General features: G+C 38.0%; 1 long non-coding RNA gene across 2 annotated transcripts; it reads left to right on the forward strand.

Annotated features, from left to right (window-relative positions):
* Nucleotides 1-3,125: 3,125 nt before the first annotated feature.
* Nucleotides 3,126-5,287, forward strand: LOC121973567. 2 transcript variants are annotated; one of them, XR_006109663.1, is made up of 5 exons: nucleotides 3,126-3,324; nucleotides 3,397-3,530; nucleotides 3,602-4,303; nucleotides 4,393-4,516; nucleotides 4,763-5,287. It is a non-coding gene; the product is annotated as an uncharacterized LOC121973567 (long non-coding RNA). The 2 variants fall into 2 exon arrangements; XR_006109662.1 differs by having other exon boundaries at nucleotides 3,397-4,303.
* Nucleotides 5,288-13,166: the final 7,879 nt, after the last annotated feature.

Here is a 13,166-nt window from a genome sequence, read left to right on the forward strand (position 1 = left end):
TACTTTAGCGTCGGAGGTTCCTTCGTGAAGATTGATCAATTTTTGCCAGAGATCCTTTTTGCCATTGAATGGTCCAACTCGGTTTAGCTCATCTTTAGTCAAGCCACATTGTAAGGTTTGAGTGGCCTTTGCATCCGCCTTGATCTTCCTTTTTATTGGTTCATCCAATTTGTCTCAAGTAAGAGGTACTACATCTTTGGTGGGGAGTGTAAATCCTATTTGGATTACAATCCACATCTCCACTTAGGTCTTGAGATGGTACTCCATTCGACCCTTCCAATAATCGAAGTCCTCTCTAGAGAAAAGAGGTAGGAGTACGGTACTGTAGCCTTCTTGATAAGTCATTTCAAATAAACCTCACAAAAGGAAAATGAAGAGAAGAGTGTACCAAGATTTGGTCTTGGATTAGTAGTGTGAAAGAAAAAAAGAAATATCGCTCAAATGATGTTGCACCAACTTTAATTTTTTTTTAAAATATATATATGAGAAATTTGTTAAAAGAGGTTATTATAACAATTCTAACTTATGACTAAAATTTGGAAATGTAAAATTGAAAAAAAGTGTAAGAATAATTTAGAATTATATTTTTTGCTTAAAAATAAGTTGCACCAATTCAGAGCTCCTCCACTCTGATATCAATTATTGGATCAAAAAGTACTAGGGGTGAATATTGCTTTTCACTTTTTTGTAAAAAAAACTCGAAGTAATAAAAGCAGTGGAAATAAAAGACAATGTTAACACTTTTGGTTTTATTTGGTTCAGAGCCTGAGACAACTCCTACTCCAAGGTTCGTGATCGACGACCGCTTCCGTTGGATAATTAACTAGAAATTCGATAATTACAAAGAACATACAAAAAGATGATTACAAGTTTGCGTAAAATAAATTATACTAACAGTATGAAAATTCGGTGTAGAGCGCAGTTATCGAAGTAGCGTTGTAATGTTGTAGTCGGAAGTCAGAGTAGCGCGACAAGTGTTTAAGCTTTGAATTGAAATCAGAAGTTGTAGCTTGTTGATTTTGAAGTGTTGTTCTGGATTTGGCCGAACAATGATTTTATGGAGCGTTGAGGGTGCTTCCATCCTTGTTCGAGGTGCCTCCAACTGCAAGAGTTATCTCCTCAGCTTCAGACTCAATAAACCCCATAAATTTTGGTTTCTATCCACTGGAGAGCGCCTTTCAAGTGCTCCAAGCTGTCTCCATGCTAAGCTCCAGGGCACCTCCAGCTAACATGGGAGGCACCGCTTTGCCTTTCCGCTCGGGGTCTTCAACCAAAGCATCCGAAGTGCCTCCAACAACACAAGAGATACCTTAGGACTTGTTCACTTGAGCTATTCTTTATGCATTTCAGCTCTTGCAAAACATGTTAATCAAAATACCAACAATACCTTACAAAATAAAGTTAGCATAATATAAAATAGTATTTATTAATTAATTTGACAGTGTCGGAACTATCTGGTTTTGACTTTGAATTTCACGTGAAACCCTAGGTCGAACCGACGCCGACTGTTTCTTCAACGGGGAGTGCATCCTCACATGCTCCTCTCAGAAGAGTTTATCTGATTCTAAACTGGTCTTCCAAAGTGTTTAGATTTTTAATCAACTTTCAAGAATTCAGGACTTTCTGATTGACATCCGATCCCTGATCCGTCCAGTCTTCCGCCTAGCATCCGCGACCCTCCAGGACTTTCACCTAATGTCCTTGACCCGTAGGATTTTCAACTTGATATCCTCGACCTATTAATACTTCCGCCCAGTCCTTCAGATCAGGACTTACTTGCCTAGCTACAAGTAGGGTTTTTCACTTATCTAGTATTCATTAGGACTTTTACCTTGCCTAAACTCACTTAGGACTTTCCTACACACTCAGTTAGACTTATTAGAACTACAATAACCCTTAACTTTGAACCCTTTGTCATTATAAAAACTTCGGTTCGATCATCTGGTGCTTCCTGCACCAACACCTCCTGCATCAATTATTGGAACCCCAAGGTTGTTTTGATGTGATCAAACAAGTTAAGTTAGGTCCTGCGGTGTTTTAACCTTGTGTTTAAGTGTGCAGGAGCTTAGGCGCATAGGAAGTCGAGCAAAAGGCGCAGCTAGAGAGAAGGACGACACGGAAGAGAGCCGACGGGCTCGGTACGTCTGAGGGACAAGATGCTACCACTACAAGAAATTTTAGATTTAACCACACCTAATGGACAACAGTTTTTCGAGAAACTATTGTCTTTTTGCCATTTAACAACGGTTTTATTGAAAACCGTTGTTGTTCGCCATAATTTTTTTTTAAAATGACAACAATTTTTAAAAAACTGTTGTCTAATGTATGTCAAAGACAATGGTTTTAAAAAATTGTTGTCTTTTAGCGTTGCTTACATGATAATATACAACAGTTTTATTAAACTGTTGTCTATTGAATATTGTTGAATCCAAAAAAAATAATAGTTTTTTTTAACTTCACGAAAAAAAACTCACGAACAAAAACCTAAAACCCATTTCTCTGGGACTCTTCCACGAACAAAAACCTAGCTCCGACTCCTCCTTCGAGACTCCTCTATGAAAGACGCTCCTCGTTGCTCTCGCTGCTTTGCTCGTAAAGTGTCAGTGCATTGATAAGAAATTTAAGATTCAACCACACTCAATAGACAATAGTTTTTCAAAAAATTGTTGTCTTATTTCATTTAACTATGGTTTTATTGAAAACTATTATTGTTGGGCTTTTTTTTTAAAGAATGGTTTTTAAAAAATCATTATCACTACAAGAAAATTGGGATTCTACAACACTTAAACGACAACGCTTTTTATAAAAAGCGTTGTCTATTTTTTTTCAACAACGCTTTTAGTGAAAATCGTTGTCTATTTCATTATTTTCTTATTAACAGACATCGCTTTTCTAAAAACCGTTGTCTATTTGTGATTTTTACGGGTCAAAGACAACACTTTATAAAAAGCGTTGTCTATTAGACTGATTTTTTGTGTCTACAATAACGTTTTATAAAAAGTGTTGTCTATGTTTAAAATCTCATCTAAATCTTGATTAATACAAACCGTTGGATCTAGGTAAGGAGTAGAAAACCCGAACCCTTCTTCCAACTTCTATCTTCCGATCATTTTTGATCCCGAACCCTTCTCCCAACTCCTCATCTCACGCGGCCTTCTCCATCCAACTCCTCTCCAGCAAACTCCTCTTCGGCCTCCAGATCCGGGGCGTCGGCGGACTCCTACATCGGGAGCCTCGTAAGCTTGACCTCCAAGAGCGAGATCAGATACAAGGGCATCCTCTACAGCATCAACACCGAGGAATCCAGCATAGGCTTGCGCAACGGTATAGTTTGCTTTATGCCCAATTCATCTTGTAAACACATGTTAATACTTGATCCTCTCGTTTCCCTCCCAGTGATTCCAGCAATTTGGAGGATGGACAAAGACGATTCAGTTTTGCCTCGATTGATTTATCTCTTCGGCGTGCTCGATATTCCCCACAAGCTATTTAAAACTTTGACGCTTTGATTTTTCTACTGGAATCGAAGGGTGAAAGACTATTTTGTTTCTACAATTTTGCCCTAAATCAACTTCCGCCATTAAATGCGTAAAAGTTGCAGCTTTTCTTATTTTCTTCTAAATCTCGACATCTGATCCTACTAATGTTGCAACAAATCATGGTTCATGCTACTTTGCCTTTTGTGAGTTTCTCATCCTTTGCCATTGATTTGAAGCAACAACTTTGCCGAATTCAAGTATGGCTATTCGGTTCATCCTTTTTGGTGTATTTATTAGGAGACGATCCAGATGAAGTTAAAGCAAGACTCAAGTATTGGGCACAAACAGTAGCATGTACTCTACGGTTATGCAGCTGAAGTTGTGCCTATCCTTTAAAGTTCATCTACATCCGGAAGAAGCAAGATCCATGCAATCCGCTGTAAGAGCTATCCTCTAGTGTTTACAATCAATGCTGAAGATGGCAACTAAAGTCCCTTCACAATAAACAGAGACGAATAAAAGTAATGGTTCATTATAACCTTTGAGGAAGAATAACTCTACAAGTTCATGTACTATACATGCCGAATAAATGATTCTTCTTCTTATAAATATTGTCCATGTACCTCAGTGGTGATCCATTGGTAATTTGTGTTCATGTCGATGAATCTGTAGACTAGTTTTGGTTCATGGTCTTGTTTTATCATGACTATCATAGTTCAGTTAGCAGGTGCCTGAACTCTGAAGCTTGGGAACTCCCAATTCTATACTGGTCGGGATCTAGAAGGAAAGCCATCGGGTTAATTTCTTTCCCAGATCTTCCTCAGGTTGTTAACTCGGAGAATATTATCTTATATGACATTGATATTTTCTAGTCCTCGGATCATTTTTTTTCTCATTCATGGCTATGGAACAGGAAAACTTGATACTCCTCAGCGACTAAGGAAACAGTATCATTGCAGATTCAAGCTTCTGGTTGGCATGATCTAATTGAGACTGAAAGGAGATTTGCATATGTACTCAATGCTGAACCAATCCAGGTTTGATCCAACCACAGAAAGAACCTTGTTGATACTCAAATAATCTTGAAATGGTAGCTTCAATGTTTATACTATTATATAATAAATCACTTAGAGTTGGCGGTGTAAGAGGTAAGGGAGACTGAGTAAAATATAGTTAGCGTAAAAGCAGTATAAAAGATTCGAATATTGTTAGTGATTGCCTTGTGAAGAATTTATTGGAGCGACCCAAATAGTTGGGACTAATGATGATATGTTGTGTTTCAGCCATTAGAGTAGGGTCACTTGTTCTATGAGGATTCAAATCTAAACTCAGATGAATAATCAGCTTACGAACATCTTCAGATTGCTTCCATGGAAATAAAAGGTATTTTTTCGTTTAAGCTATGAGACTATAGAATGAAAGGAACATCTGTGACCAGCAATACTGATGGTTACCTTCCGAAGATGCATGAACAATAAAATTGGCAGATGGAGGAGAATTACGACTTCTTGACAGTTTACAAGATGAAAACAAGATTACTATTTTGTGTCGATACTGGAATATTCTTCCTAACTTGTTTTTAATTATGACCTGCTGCTATTTGTGACCTGCAACTTTTACATTTTAGGGAAAACCAGTTGCATTGACATTGGAATCTAGCACAAATATTGTTGCACATGGTACAATTGTTTGTGGCAATGAATCTGATAAAATGCTTCATCGTGTTTCATTTCCCAATAATTGCATGCGAGTCTCCATTGATGAAGCAGTAGAAAAATCAGCACCTTTGCCATATCCAATTCCAAGTGAATTTGAAGTAATTGGTGATGCAGATGAACCCATGTGGCTTGGCCAAAACACTTGATAGTGAACCAAGATGAGGTATTTGTTAGATTTTATTTCAAATTAAATTGTCACTTGTTTTATTAATCATCCTATCTAACTGTCATGATTTAAAATTATTAGAAGCCTCGAAGGAAGAAGTTTGTGTTGGTGCAATCATACCCTGGAAGTTTCAATGTGTTGACAATTATTTAAGTTTAGGTTAATACGTTGGAACTAACATTCACCGTGAGTTTGCAGGAGGAGTTTCTTGCGGTCGAAGACCAGATGCAAGAGAAGTCCAAGAAGGTCGAGGACTGGATTCTTGGTAAAAAGGGTTCTTGCAAGTTAGAAGACCAAATGCAAGAGAAGTCCGAGAAGGTCGGGGACCGGATTCTTGGCAAAAGAAGCCCTGTAAGTCACAAGGTTATATGTGTGTTAGGTTCACTATCGAGATCAATTGGTGAATCGATTCAGACATGGTTGAGGCGAATGCCTTTGAATCGATCACCGATCGATTGAAGGTAAGTCAATCGATCGGCCGATCGATGGAAAGGATCTGCGTGAAGCACAGAACCCTTCTGAATCGATCGGCCGATCGATTCAAGGTTTTGAATCGATCGGCCGATCGATCCGTGAACATTCTGTGCGAAGCACAGAACCCTTCTGAATCGATCAGCCGATCGATTCAAGGTTTTGAATCAATCGGCCGATCAATCCATGAACATTCTGTGCGAAGCACAAAATCATCCTGAATCAATCAACCGATCGATTCAAGGTGATTGAATCGATCGGCCAATCGATTCACGAAGCTGCGATTTCATGAGCAAGTGGCTGAATCGATTCAAACTCTGCCCCAATCGATCCAAGTCAAATAAAAGAATCTGCACCGTTGATCTTGACACGATGGCTTCCAACAGATACTTGTGAATCGATTGGGACATAATCTCAATCGATCCACGGCGACGGCAGCGTGAGAAATGACTAGTTTTCTTGATGTTTAAAACGCTGGAAGAAAGAGGAACAAGCACTAATCAACAAAAATTACTATTCTATTGCTCTGGTGTGAAGAATCTTTGAAGTGCTCAAGATCTCTCAAGCGTTGGAAGTTAGAGCTCTCAATCTCTCCAAGCTTTCAAATCTCACGCCACAAGGAAGAAGCTATTTCAAGTTTGTAAATCTCTTCTCTTCTTCATTGTAGTGAGTGTGAGTTATTTCCTTTGGGAGAGGAAGTATTGTAAGTGTTGTAAGGTTTCTCCACCTTCGGTGTGATTCCGAGAAGGAGGGTTTTTGGATAGTGAAAGTGTGGTGGGTGGTGTGGATCCTTGCTCTCCTTCCCCTCTAGCTCAACCGATTCTAATAAGTGGTATCAGAGCGTTGGTTTGCTTTTGAGGATTCATTGTCAAGAAAGCACAAGTTAAAGAGCTACAAGATGTCAATGAAGGAGGGACATAGTACTTCACGACCACCATTCTATGAAGGTAGCAATTTTGCTTATTGGAAGAGCCGCATGGAACACTATCTCATGACCGAAATTGATATGTGGTTCTCAATCACGGAGGGATTCATGGCGCCAACTGAAAATGGAAAAATGCTTGAGTCATCAAGGTGGACTGTTGAACAAAAAATGAAGGCTCAAGCAAATGCAAAGGCGATTGTGACTCTTCAATGTGGATTATGCTCGGAACAACTCAACAAAGTTGGACCCTTTAAGAGTGCCAAGGATTTGTTGGATAAGCTTATTGAACTAAATGAAGGCACCAAGGATTCAAGAATTGCAAAGAGGGATTTGTTGATAAATCAACTTCAAAACTTCACCATGAAGGATGGAGAAACGGTAAGCTCACTACATGGGAGATTCAAGGAACTCCTAAATGGTCTTCATTCAGTTAGAGAGAGTGTGGAGAACCGAGATCTCATAAGGTATGCGTTAAAATCTTTCGCAAGAAACTCTTTATGGTCATCCATGGTGGATGCTTATAAGGTTTCAAGGGATTTGCCAATAGTGAAATTGGATGAATTATTTTTTGAACTTGAATTGCATAAGCAAGCTAACACAAGCTATAAGGAGAAAGGTATAGCCTTGGTTGCAGGTGAAAAGAGCAAAAAGAAGCACAAGGAAAAGAAAAAGGAGAAGGAGTCATCTTTAGAATCCGAACAAGATAGTGATGAAGAGCTATCATCAAGTGAAATGGCAAACTTCGTTCGAAGAATGATGAGACATTCAAGGAAGTTTGACAAGAAGGATATTAAGAAAATCTTCAATGATGAGAAAAGAAAAGGTAAATCTCTTGTGGATTCTAAAAATAAGACTGATGTAATTTGCTATGAATGTAAGAAAAAGGGGCATTACAAAACGGAGTGTCCAAAATTGAAGAAGCAAGAGGAAAAGATCAAGAAAAAGAAGAAGGAGTTGAAAGCCACATGGGATGACTCATCATCAAGCTCATCGGAAGAAGATGAAAGGAAGAGCTCAAAGCACATGGCTCTCATGGCCTTAAGTCATGTAGAAGATAGTGAAGATGAAGATAGTCATGAAGAAGATGTAGAGTCTTCAAGTGAGTCATCATCTAGTGATGATGAAGTAATTTCTCCCAAGCTTGATAAGATGTATGCCACCATTGCATGCTTAACCAATGCACTAGCTAAATCAAAAGGGAAGGTTAAAAGATTGCAAAATGAATTGAAATCACTCAAAAATGAAATTGTGCCATGTGAAAGTTGCATGCTTCATGAAAATGACAAAAATGATGTTGATGATCTTGAAAAAGAAAATGTATCATTGAAATCACAAGTTGATGATCTTAGATGTACTCTAGTAAAATTTACTTCAAGCTCAAAATACTTAGACATGATTCTAGGAGCTCAAAGAGGCGTGTACAACAAAGCGGGACTAGGTTTTAAATCTCAAGATAAGGAAGTTAAATTTATGTCCCTAATTAGTAGAAACCATGCTTCAAGGGTTAAGGTTGTTCAAGCTTGGGTACCCAAGCAATTTGTTATTGATGCTACCGGACCCAAAGTGTGGGTACCAAAACATTTGGTTCATCGTGTTTAAACAGGCATGCACGAAGGGGGAGCATCCAACAACATGGTTCGTAGATAGTGGATGCTCTAAGCATATGACGGGGGACTCATCAAAATTTTCATCATTGAGACACAAAAGTAAAGGTACCGTTTCTTTTGGTAATAGTGGTGAGTTAAAAGTTATAGGAATTGGAGATATTAGAATTTCCGAAAAATTTATAATTAAAAATGTGTTATTAGTGAAAGGCATGGTTTTTAATCTTTTGAGTGTTAGTCAACTATGTGATTCGGGTTATGGAGTGGAGTTCAACTCATCTCAATGCCTAATCAAGCATAGTGAACTAAACACCAATATTCTCATAGGCCATAGAAGAGAGAATATTTATCAAGTTGAACTATTTGGTGCTACTAATGTGTTTGCTAAGTGTCTCATGTCCAAAGAAGAGGAGACGTGGCTTTGGCACCGGAGACTCGCTCACACAAACATGAAGAATATCAAAAACCTCTCAAAGAAGGAGTTGGTGCAACGGATTGTCAAAGTTGAAGTTTTAAAGACAAAATATGTGATGCATGTCAAATGGGTAAGCAAACCAAAGCTACTCATAAAGGTAAAAATGTTGTAAGTACCTCAAATGCTTTGGAGCTCATTCACATGGATTTATTTGATAGTAGTAGATATATTTCTTTAAATGGTAGTAGATATTGCTTTGTGATTGTGGATGATTACACTAGATATACATGGGTGTTTTTCTTGAAACATAAGGATCAAACTCTAGATACCTTGATTGCCTTTTGTAATAGAGTAGAAAATGAAAAGGCTCATAAGATAAACAAAATAAGAAGTGATCATGGAGGTGAGTTTGAAAATGATAGATTCACTAATTTTTGTATAGAAAAAGGATATAAACATGAATTTTCAACCCCTAGAACACCTCAACAAAATGGAGTTGTTGAGAGGAAAAATAGGGTTTTGCAAGAGGCCGCTAGGAGCATGTTAAATGAATATTCACTACATAGTTTCCTATGAGCCGAAGCAATTAATACGGCTTGTTATGTCCAAAATCGAACTTTAATACATAAGTTTCTAGGAAAAACACCTCATGAATTGTGGTTTGGTAAACAACCTACAATTAAGCATCTTAGAGTATTTGGGTGTAAGGTCTATATTCTAAACACCAAGGATCACTTAGGAAAGTTTTCCGCTAAGGCGGATGAGGGGATTCTTGTAGGTTACTCAAGTCATAGCAAGACATATCAAATTTACAACAAAAGATCAAAACTAGTTGAAGAATCACTAAATGTTGTATTTGAAGAAAATCCCTCTTTAAACTCTATAAGAACAAACGATGAAGAATTACAATTTGAGTTAGAGAAACTAACACTAAATGAGGTAAATCATCAAGGAGAAGAAAATCAAGAAAGTGATGGTGAGAAAAATGAACCTTTGCCACTTGAACCCGAAATTATAACAAATCAAGACTCAAGACCTACTAGGACTCATGTAAATCATCCCTTAGATCAAGTAGTAGGAGACATTACTCAAGGAGTCAGAACTCGATCTTACTTTAGAAATGAAGGAAGTCAAGTCGCCTTAATATCTCAAATAGAACCAAAAACCATTGATGATACCTTGTTTGATCCGGATTAGATTTTAGCAATGCAAGATGAATTATCTCAATTTGAGAGAAGTCAAGTTTGGGATTTAGTTCCTAGGCCTAACAACAAATCAATTATTGATCTAAAATGGGTCTTTAGGAACAAACTTGATGATAAAGGGATAGTGGTAAGAAACAAAGCTAGATTGGTCGCTAGGGGTTTCAATCAAGTAGAAGGGTTGGACTATGATGAAACTTATGCACCCGTAGCAAGATTGGAGTAAATTAGAATGATGTTGGCCTTTGCCGCCCACAAGGGCTTCAAATTGTACCAAATGGATGTAAAATCAGCATTTTTAAATGGTGTAATAAAAGAAAAAGTATATGTTGAGCAACCACCGGGATTTGAGAATTTGGAATGTCCAACACATATATATAAACTTAAAAAGGCCTTATATGGACTAAAACAAGCTCCTCGGGCTTGATATGAACGATTGTCAACATTTCTTGTATCAAAAGGGTTTCATAGAGGAAAAATTGATCCTACTTTATTCTTGAAAAATAATGGTAATGATTTGTTTGTGGCCCAAGTATATGTAGATGACATTATTTGTGGTTCCACAAATAAAGATTTTTTAAATGAATTCATTAATCACATGGAGAGTGAATTCGAAATGAGTTTGGTTGGTGAGTTGACATTTTTCCTAGGATTACAAATTAAGCAAACAAAAGAAGGCATTTACATTCATCAATCCAAATATGTCACAGAGCTATTTAAGAAATTTGGAATGGAAAATGCAAAGGAAATATCTACCCCCATGGCCACAAATACTAAGTTGGATAAAGACACTGAGGGGAAAGAAGTTGACTCCAAAGTGTATCGTAGTGCTATAGGAAGTCTTCTCTATCTCACGGCTAGTAGACCGGATATACTTTTCGCCGTAGGTATATGTGCTAGGTATCAATCTTGTGCCAAGGAGTCACATTTGAGTGTCGTTAAGCGAATTCTTCGTTATCTCAAGGGGACTCAAAATGTTGGTCTTTGGTATCCTAGAACCGAAACTTTTGACCTAGTGGGCTATACCGATTCCGCTTATGCCGAATGCAAGTTGGATCGCAAAAGCACTAGTGGTAGCTGTCAATTTCTAGGGTCCTCTTTGGTAAGTTGGTCAAGTAGAAAATAACATTGTGTAGCTCTCTCCACAACCGAAGCGGAATATATGCCATGGGAGAGTGTGTATCACAATTATTGTGGATGACTCATACTTTAGAAGACTATAAACTTACCTATAACAATGTTCAAGTTCTTTGTGATAATGTGAGTACAATCAACTTAACCAAAAATCCCGTTCATCATTCAAGAACGAAACACACAGAGGTTAAACATCATTTTATTCGTGATCATGTAACTCGAGGTGATATCATTTTAAATTATGTTGGATCAAAATCAAACTAAGCCGATATCTTCACCCAACCTCTTCCCGAAGTTGAATTTAGCTTTCTTAGAAGGGAATTGGAATGTGTTGTATCGATTAAATCATTTCCTCAATGATCACTTCATAAGTAAAGCTCTTTAAGTTTTATTCACCTTAAGCTGTGCCTCTCACAAAAACATAGGATTGTCCTCTTAACGTGATTTAGATGGGGGTGAGAGGCTAGGGACATTTACTTTGATCATAATGCTTGTTATGATGCATTATTTTGGTCAAGAAAAATGGTTTTCATATGAAACATTCATTTGTCCAATCATAGGGAAAGCACGTGTACAAATCATGTGTACGTTACCCTACGATTATGATTGGAAATTTTTAAAATCACCATAGGCACCATACTTATTTTTGAAACCTTGATAAGACTCACTCGAATCATTGATGTTTTGAACAATTTTTAATTTTGTGTAAATCTTATCTAGGGAGTGTCACTTTTTGTAAACCTTCATTTTTCCTTGATAATATGAGACATGAATAGTGTTTACACCAAATTTCGTGATTTTTAGAGGAATATACAATTATTTGTGCATTTCCAAATCTTGGATCTGAGAGGCTTTCAGAAATGCAGAAATATCAGACTTCCCAATCGATCCGTCGATCGATTGGGAGGTTCACGTTTCACTCCAGAGAGCACTTGAATCGATCAATGGATCGATTCAGACCATTTCAATCGATCAATGGATCGATTGGACAACGTTTTTCGATTTTCACAGAAGGCATCTGAATCGATCAATGGATCGATTCATACCATTTCAATCGATCAATGATCGATTGGACAACGTTATTCGATTTTCACAGAAGGCATTTTAATCGATCAATGGATCGATTCATCCCGTTTGAATCGATCGTTGGATCGATTGAGACGCCTGCTCACATTTTCACAGAAAGCAGAATCGATCGACCGATCGATTCACTTACTCTCAATCGACGGCCGATCGATCGAGACCTTAAACCCGCTCTAAACCCTTAGATCCGAATCGATCTCATTCTATTTCTTCCTTTCTCTCTCTCGACGTCTTGCCCTCGGCGACTTCCTGTGCGATGTTTTCGTCTGCTCCCGATCGTCACACCGATGTGCTTCTCCTGAAGGACTATTCCACTTTTCTTCGCCTCGACGCACCGTGGGCAGCTCCTTTCCTCGCCTCCATGTCCTCATACAAAATGCGGACTCCAAACCCTAACCCTAGGTAAAGTCCTCTTTTCTACCTTATTGTTCTTTTGCCCTATTTTGACCCAATCTATATGGTTCTTGTGTGTCTTTGTGCATTGCATTACTTGCATTGCCCTTGAATTTTTGCTTATCCTTCCCGTTCACTGTCAAACCGTGTGCATCTCTTGCATTTGTTTTCTATCCCACAGAAAGAAACAAAAGGTTCATGAATCGGGCGAAGGATCGTCTGTACCTTCCTCACGTCCTCAACCTCCCACTGATCCTAGATTTCCAAATGCTGCGATGCAACAAGCTTTTAGCAAAAACACCTTCAAACTTATTCCCCCTAGATCAGTGGATTTGCAATACTATAGGACATCTTGTTTTGATACCTATAATAGGTTCAGGCATTATAAACTTGAATCTTTGTTGACCTGTGAGAGGGATATCAATATAGGTCTTGTCTCCGAATTTTATAATAATTAAGCACACTTCATGGTGTAAATTATCGACTCGTGGTGGCAAACGGAGTCCGGACTTTTCATGAGATTCTTCAATCTTATCTCGAATGTCTACCTTCAAACAATGATTTGCCTTATCCCAA

Source organism: Zingiber officinale, chromosome 4A (genome assembly GCF_018446385.1).
Source record: "Zingiber officinale cultivar Zhangliang chromosome 4A, Zo_v1.1, whole genome shotgun sequence".
Taxonomy (NCBI): Eukaryota; Viridiplantae; Streptophyta; class Magnoliopsida; order Zingiberales; family Zingiberaceae; genus Zingiber; species Zingiber officinale.